This window comes from Macrobrachium rosenbergii, chromosome 41 (assembly GCF_040412425.1).
Source record: "Macrobrachium rosenbergii isolate ZJJX-2024 chromosome 41, ASM4041242v1, whole genome shotgun sequence".
Classification (NCBI taxonomy): domain Eukaryota; kingdom Metazoa; phylum Arthropoda; class Malacostraca; order Decapoda; family Palaemonidae; genus Macrobrachium; species Macrobrachium rosenbergii.
In genome coordinates this window covers 75,034,613-75,043,656 of record NC_089781.1, presented here as the reverse complement: position 1 = coordinate 75,043,656, position 9,044 = coordinate 75,034,613, and the positions used below count along the sequence as shown (strand labels likewise).

Below are 9,044 nucleotides of genomic sequence, written 5' to 3'. Positions count from 1 at the left end.
CATGGTTCGTGAGCGTTTGCTTTCAAGTTTTTGTAGGGACAAGATTATATTATTATATATATATATATATATATATATATATATATATATATATATATATATATATATATATATATATATATATATATATATATATATATATATATATATATATATTATTTATATATATATATATATATATATATATATATATATATATATATATATATATATATATATATATAATGCTTGTGTATGAATTTATTTATGTTTATGGTATGCAGGAGAAAGGTTTAAGAAGTCAAGAAGCATTGGCCAGAGAAAGGTGGAGAAAGCTGATGGGAAACAGCGACCCTATATAGAAATGGGTAAAGCTGAAGAAGAAGAAGAAGAAGAAGAAGAAGAAGAAGAAGAAGAAGAATTATATGAATATATGTACTTATGTACTTATGTATATATATATATGTATATATATATATATATATATATATATATATATATATATATATATATATATATAATCAATAATGACAATAAAAATGATCTAATGGCGGTAAAGAAGCCTTAAAATGTTACATTTTCGTTCCATTTCCCAAGATTTCTTCTGATACATAAAATATTCTAGACTAGTGAAGAAATTCCCCAAAGGGAGCGGTGCTCTGAAATATGGAGCCCAAATGTGAAATATATTCAACTGAAACGCCACTGAGTATAATCAATCATTCAATCTCCGTAGGTTGGTGGGAAGGCTGGGGGGGTGGGGTGGGGGGGGATCTGATGAGGAGGGGTGGGGGAAGGGAGGAAGGGTGATATGGTGACTTCGTATAGTGCGGCATTCTTTTTAGGTCCTCAGCCGTTTTGCTTTCCGATGTTTTATTCTTCGTCCTTTCATTTTTGTTCTCTTCTCACTTAGCTGTCCTGTTCCTTTAACTAGCGTTGGTGCAGTTTTATCCTCTCAGTTAGGAAAGAAATTACAACGATGTAAGTGTAAATATATATTAAAAATATATATTTTTACACTTACATCGTTGTGGATTCCTTCGCCATTTTTGTGACTCAATTTTAGTGACTTTTTATGAATAATAATAATATAATAATAATAATAATAATAATAATAATAATAATACATTTCAGCTAATGACAATATACAAATACAGAATGCAAATACGACAGAGACGGTACAATATACAATTCACAGACAAAAAATTGCACTCATTGCATCGCTGGTAGTAAAATTAATACGGTCAGTATACAACTAATAAATGTAGAATGTTTATTGAACGCTACTGCAAATGGAAAATCAACAATCTCGATATAACACTAATGATAATATTCCGATGCAAGGATAATAATAATAATAATAATAATAATAATAATAATAATAATAATAATAATAATAATAATACACTCGATGGGGAAATAACAGCACAGGAAGAAGCAGTATTGATAACAAGAGAAAAAGACTAAAAGTATCGAAAACATAACTGGATAAAAGACTTATGAATGTCAAACAATCGCCAACCTCCAGTAATTAGTGGGGTTATATTACTTCACAGTAATTATGATCAGTTATTCCCTCATTTTCTCAAGTCTTTATTATATGTTAGGCTTAATCATGCCTTATGCCAAGAGGGGATTTCACTGCAAGTCCGATGGAGACTGGAATGCTGAGACGATTACAAAAAAAAAAAGATTCTATATCTTTATTTTAAGAATTATCGTACAGACTTCCTCACATACAACAGGAACCTCGAGAAGATCAATGTCTTCGGAGACGAATAAATTTTTTCCCCGCTTATGAAATGTGGAGGCTGTGGAGCTCAGTCCCATTTTTCTTCTTAGAAAGTTAAATATTTATTCATTCGTAATAAGAAATTCCTAATATTATATACTTCAGTCTTACTAAATGGAAGTTAGCGAAAACTTTCCATTGATTGGCAACACTCTTCTTATTCAGAGCTTTCATATCCCATGTGGTCTAGTGGCTAGGATACCTGGCTTTCACCCAGGAGGCCCGGGTTCGATTCCCGGCATGGGAAGATATTTTTCATGTCATGCAAATAGAATTATTCATGTTAAATTTGTCCTCGTACAAAACCGTAAGTTGGCAGGTGGTTTTAACATGATATACGGTATCTTTCCGATAATATACACAGTATGTTTATCTGTTCCGCAACACTGTACAGTAATTACTGAAAGATAACCGAATTGTAGAAATTTATGTCAATGTGAATTATTCGCACATGAGTCACGAACCTTTTATTAGTAAGTCTTATGTGACACTGGAGAGAGAGAGAGAGAGAGAGAGAGAGAGAGAGAGAGAGAGAGAGAGAGAGAGAGAGAGAGATCAGAGAAAACAGTCAGAACCTCAACGAGAGATGAATACCTTTGGGAAAAATCGTCTGGATGGCTCAAGCACTGGCCGGAAACGGTAACTTCCGACGAGTTATGCCATTTAATTGGTAGCCTTTGTGGCTTAATAATCCCTTTGTGCAGCAGTAATGAACCGCAACCAACATGGGTGATGATCTTCCCTCGGATCGAACCCAGGGTTTGTAGGATGCGCAAAGGATAAATCAAATCCGGAGGCAGTCATCCTGATGCAATAGTATTTTTTTTTTTTCCTACTTTTCCATTAATAATTTCTGTCATCGGCCTTTCGTTTTAATTTTGAAATATCCCCTTTTCTTCGATTCCATTCATATTATTTAACGAAAAATACCCAAAGTTTTATTTTCTACTTTTGTTTCATTTACTAGAGCCAGCTTTGATTGTACCTTGTCACAAGGAAATCTAATTTAAAAATTTTTTCGTTGTTAGTGAAACAAGGTTTTCGTTTAAATCTTCATAATTGCGGGATTCTGCATTTTACGTTAATATTTTTAATTTTATTAAATAATCTGAAGCTCATAACAACTTCATGACGCAATCATCTTCCAACAATATGATTATAATGATCTTGTCATCAACAGATTTTATTTTTCGGGTTAATATTTTTCATTGTAATCACGCAATGCAGGTTGTAATTTTGCTTAGTTAAAGAGAACTTATCCATTTAAAAGATATCAAATCCCAACGCAGTCATCAACAATGAATTTGTTTTTCTTTTTTTTTTTATTAAAAATAACCCAAATTGTTATTGTATGTTGGTTAAAGTATACTTTTGGCATTAGGCAATAAGTTGATGAAAACCTTACTGCAAGTCGGTTTGAGCTATTTTCATAACAAATGTATTTTGTTTTTCCTTTCTTTTTTTATCGTGATTCTTTTTTTCCAAAAATTAACAAAATATTTTTAATATGATGATCACCTATGGACGTTCTGCGTTGTTTTTTATTTTGCTAAAATAATTCAGACACAAATTGTTATTATTTTATAATTCAAATTATTATTTTTCCACTATCTTTCATAACTAAGCTAACCTTTTTTTATTTTCAAATAACTGATATCCACTTGGGAATAGTAACTAAACAACGTAACGACCTTAACCACTGGTGAAACAACTGGATATTTGGTTGTTCTATACCCGCTCCCTTGACCTAGCACTCTCCCACTAAGGTCCTGTGCCCAGGCATGAACCACCTTGCACCAGAAATGGCACCAGGCATTATTTCTTATTTCTAAACCAGAGTCAAAGGAAAATGACTACGAACGTTTTAGACGCGGCCACTTTTCCCAGATTTCATTCATAAAATCTTGACCCAAGTTGGGATATCGTGTAGATGTGGCAGACACGTTGCCATATTTTCTTTACAAGTCAGGAAGAGTAAGAAACTTGACGCTTTTGCTCTGCCTTTCTGACCCAGAAGACACAAACTGGAAGGTTCCAAACGACACCAGTTTGTTTCCTCAGATCCGAGAAGTGTTTTTATTTTTATGTCCACCAGTATTTTAAATGGGGAAAATGAATATCAGATCACTAAGCGTAGCTTTGATCAATAACTAACTACTGAACACGGCAGGAAGCAGGAAGCGGAAAGCAGCAAGAAAGAGTCTGAAAATCCAGCTTTCAAAAACAAAATAAGGGAAAGGTCTCCGATAGTGACAAACATAGATGTATTCGATCGTTGTGTCTTGCGACGGACAGTGATGAATAATTATGCCAGAAACGGAATACCAGCCTTTTCCATCACCCCCGAGGGAACCATGACTTTTTTTGTCTTTAAGTTATGTCCTTTCCAACAAAACATTCCATCAACAATGATTTAACGATGCAAACTGACGACCTAAGACCCACTTGATAAATCAAGGAGCTCCTTCTTGGACTCATCTCCACTAGGTCGGGTCCCACCAACATCCATTGCAACACAAATCAGACTGCCAGGGTCTGTTGAAAGATTCTAGGACTATATTTGGGATGTGGGTTCTATCCGCATGCCCATATGCCTATCAACCAAGCTAATCAGCAACTGAATATTATGAAGGCATTTTCCTTTACTGTTTCAGTGTCTCTATGGATTATTATTATCAATATATTATTTAGAAAAAAATTCCTATTCATATGAAAAAAGCTTACAGGGGCCACTGACTTGAAATTTAAGCTTCCAGAGAATATGGGATTCATTTGGAAGAGATTACAGAGATAAAAGGAAATACAGAAAGAAGAGAAATACATAAGTGCAAGATGATTTTTTTAGTTAAGAATGCATTGCATATTCGCTTGAAATTTTGAGGTTTTAATCGCATAACACCCTCAAGGAGACTGTTTCACAGTCCAACGGTGTCAGGATTAAAGGACCTCTGAACCGAGTTCTACAGCGGGGCCCATTTACTGCATATTGGTGCTGCTGTTCAGCAAATCTGGTCGCTTCCGACAGGAAAATAGGATCAAAGATCAATTGCGATAGCGAAAATTGTGAAAAATTGACAAACAAGAGACCATCCGTCGATGGTCCAAGTCATAACTGCTAATGTTAGGAAACAGAAACCTACCACCACAAACCACTCTCTCTAAAAAGAGATAAATCTCTAGCAAAAGCAGACATCCACACAGGAGAACAGTATTCTAGTAAAGGAAAGGCAAATGACCTAAAACAGGTTGCGTTGATTTTATCATTGTTATCAATATATGAGCTCTTACGTGCAAGGCCTCATATATAATAATGAGAAATGAACAAATATTCATACAGAACAATCCTTCAAAATCATTGAATTGTAAATATAACTCATCAGAAGAAAGTGCTCTTATGTAAAAGAATGAGGGAAAAGAATGAAGAAAGAACGACAGTAAAGGATATAATAATGAAACCCAAATCCGGACGATATTTGACGTTCGAGCGAAAAGGGTTATTGGTTAATGGAAATTAGAGTATATAAATTGTTTTCTCACTTGAGCATTATATCCTACGAGCTTGAAGGCACGCGCTACGCTGCACTGGAACCCGGCGCTGCCCGTCATTTCTCCCCTACCCTCTAGACCCACTACCTACACTGACCCACCAGGGGCAGACAAACAGGTTTGCAGGAGGAGGGTGGATGTGTAATGTCACCCCTACCCTCCCGATCCCCTACCTACCACGCCCCCCACCCAGGGCGGAAAAACAGGTTTGCAAGACGTGGGTGGATGTGCCATGCTCCCCTACCCATCCGATCCCTTACCGACCCCGCCCCACCCGGGGCGGACAAACAAGAAAGATCCACTCGGATTTTATTATAATGGACAGACAGGCCTTTTATTTTGTGGACGCTTGCTTTGGGTAATGGCCTTTTAGGTGGTTCCATTTGAATGTCTACTCATTTTTGAATAATGGTAATAATAACAACCGTTACAGAATTGCGGAAAACCATCAAACAATTATTCCAGTTGATATTTGTATTCTAAAAAATGATCTAAAACGGAAAAAAGATACGAGAGATTCATAATTAGATGAAGTTCGTTGTACATTACCGCCTAAATAACAGAAATTCATCCACCATTCTCATTCCAAAGTTTCTCCTTGTCAGTTCATCCTTGGGTGAATATGAAACTTTATTGTGATGTAAATTTAGAGCGAGGAGGATAGTCTGAGCAATTCAGCTTTATGAGTACTGTATTCTTGTGTATGTATGTATGTATGTATGTATGTATGTATGTATGTATGTATATATGTATATGTAAATATAAATATAATGTGTATGTATGTATATATGTATGTGTGCTTTTTTACCAAGAAATGACGAATATTAATATTATTATTATAATAATAAACAAAAACTCACCAATAAAAAGTTTATGTACCAAAGATTGGTTCTGATCTTGTTCTATGAAAGGAAAACAGCGTTCTTGTATTAAAACTGTATATTTTCTTCTCTTTATTTCCTCCTCCTTTCTCCTGCCCTTTTTCCTGCTCTTTACACCCGTCTCGTAAACAGGATATTTACTTATACAGATGATACAGACAATTTGCAGTCTAGTGTTCTTTGAAGCTATACCAACATATTGTGACGGTGATAGTATGTACAAGTAGGTATGAACTCGCTGGTTAGGTTAGTTATCTTAACACAGATATATATATATATATATATATATATATATATATATATATATATATATATATATATATATATATATATATATATATATATATATATATATATATATATATATATATATATATATATATATATATATGACTATTTATCACATCACCGTGATTCATATACAATCAGAAAGCTACAAACGTCCTTTAATATCCAATTCGCTCTACCTCGGAAATAATATATTTTCATATATGTTACCGAAGGGGAATTTTTTAGTTGATAATAAGTCCACCGTCCCGTGGGGTCGAACCAGCGACGGACGAGCTAAAAAATTCCCCTTCTGACTGCAATTTGTAGGTCAGGTAGGTAATAGAAAAACAGTTGGGCTGGAGGCCGTACTTCAACAAGGAACTGCTGTAGATAAACACGTGGGTTTATTTTAAATGGAATATATTTACAATTAAACACGTCAGTCAGGAGACTGGGGAATGATAGGCAGGTACAACAGGGGTCTGCCATGTGGTTAGATATTACAGCACTTGTTTAAACATTGAAAAACCTATGAATAATCATCTTGAAAGGGATACTGAAGAATTGATTGCAGTGGCCTTGCCACTGCAAGAAACACAAGACAAGCAGCTGTTTCCGCAGCTAGGGGTACTGTCTGCAATTAGATAATGTCAGTGGTTACGTGAGGATAATTTTATAATGATTTTGGGCAAATCAAGGGTTGCACATATGGTGCCAAGATAACTCGATTCTGTTACAATATGTTTGCGTTAAAATTCACACTGAGCTAAGTGAGTCAGGTCTTTGTGATAACTCACACTTCAGAAAAGAAAATGAAAGTGCAGTGAAAGATTAAAGATACGTGACTGTTTGAAAGAACCTCGAATCAAGCCTTTACCTTATAACGGAGTGATGGAGAGCCTTGTCGAATTTCACCAGGTATGGAGGGATTAGTTTAATGGGAATGCAAAGGTAATGTGACTGGGTGGCTGAAAGATGACCACGTGGGGGTCAGCTCAATAAGCAGCATGTGAGGGGATGTGTGTCGGTCTGCTACCGGCAGGGTTCTGAGGCCGAGGCCAGCAGCCAGCTGTCTCTGGCCCTGTATGAGATCGGAGGCTTAATTTCTTCCTCTTAGTAGGTGGTGCTGGGATCGCAAGATGGCGACTCAGTCACGTATCACGATTCTCCGTTTTCTACGTCAAGACCTTCCAAATCCTGCTGAATTCTGGCAACCCATGTTCACCAGCTCTTATGGGGGACTCAACCTTTCTGGAGATTTCGGCGGGCTTCTGTCTCCATTCGCCTTTTATCTGAAAAGAGGTAATTGAGGCAGTCACCACGTCTTAGGAAAGATAAACAGATGCATCAAAAAGGGGAGCATTAAGAGACATTTACGTAGGGGCTGAGTTTCTCACGCTCTTCCTTAGTTAGTTATCAGTATGAAAATACTTCATGTAATTTTCAAGGCAGTTTGGGGGTTTGGGTTTGCTTAGGAAAGTGGTTTCCCACGCTACAATATATATATATATATATATATATATATATATATATATATATATATATATATATATATATATATATATATATATATATATATATATACACACACACATATATATACTATATATACACATATATATATATATATATATATATATATATATATATATATATATATATATATATATATATATATATATATATATATATCTTAAATTCGAATGCTCCCACCATTTTCCGACACGAAAAATGCCATTGTCTAAATGACGAAAGTATCCTAAGCTCAAAAGTTTTGTCACTAAAAGACCTGAGTCATCCCTCAAACCAAACCAGTGAATTTAACCAATCGACAACGCCGCCCGAGCTTTATCACTAGCATTTGCCAAAAATAAAACGCAGCCCGTTAATGGGAAAGGCTTGCAATGCCACTGAAGTCCGGAGCACTACTAATAGCCGCAATGTGAAAGCCATGATATTACGAGATTTCCCAACCATTTACTCAATTGCCAAATACGGTGATGTGTAATACTGTTGTTTACGAGCTGAAGGTTAAGCACTACAGATGAGAGGCGCAACGGTGAATTAGTTTGACTTTAATCATTTGTGGGTCTGTTTTTTTTATTTACTGATTTATTTATTTTTATCCATGCTGTTCGACTTTTGTTCATTATGAACGACGTGCACTATTTACAACCGTAGCCTTTTGCCATTAATGACAAACCATAAGATGACCAATTTTTATATGGGTGCAACTGATAGCGCAGGAAAATAGGTTACGCCTTGCTAGAACATGGCCTCGGTAGCGCAGTAGGCAGCGCGTCAGTCTCATAATCTGAAGGTCGTGAGTTCGATCCTCACTCGGGGCAGATACCTTTTCACTACCCTGAGTGAGGGAGGAACATCATCACGAAGCCACAGCTCTCGGTCCACGAGATGTGACTGACTATCTGTTTATCTGTCTATATTAAGACGTGCCTACAACTTATAGGTGTGACCCAAGAAGTAGCAGACGAATAACTATTTAATTCATTGCTTACGTCAATAGAAGCGTTTGTGGATTTTAAAGAAACACTTCGATATCTTAAAAAAAAGGA

At 35.7% G+C, this 9,044-nt stretch overlaps 2 non-coding genes across 2 annotated transcripts; both read left to right on the top strand.

Moving 5' to 3' along the window:
• Positions 1 to 1,946: 1,946 nt before the first annotated feature.
• Positions 1,947 to 2,018, top strand: TRNAE-UUC (transfer RNA glutamic acid (anticodon UUC)). The gene has a single exon. It is a non-coding gene; the product is annotated as a tRNA-Glu (tRNA).
• Positions 2,019 to 8,743: 6,725 nt separating this feature from the next.
• TRNAM-CAU (transfer RNA methionine (anticodon CAU)) lies at positions 8,744 to 8,816 on the top strand. Its single transcript has one exon. It is a non-coding gene; the product is annotated as a tRNA-Met (tRNA).
• The last annotated feature ends 228 nt before the right edge of the window (positions 8,817 to 9,044 follow it).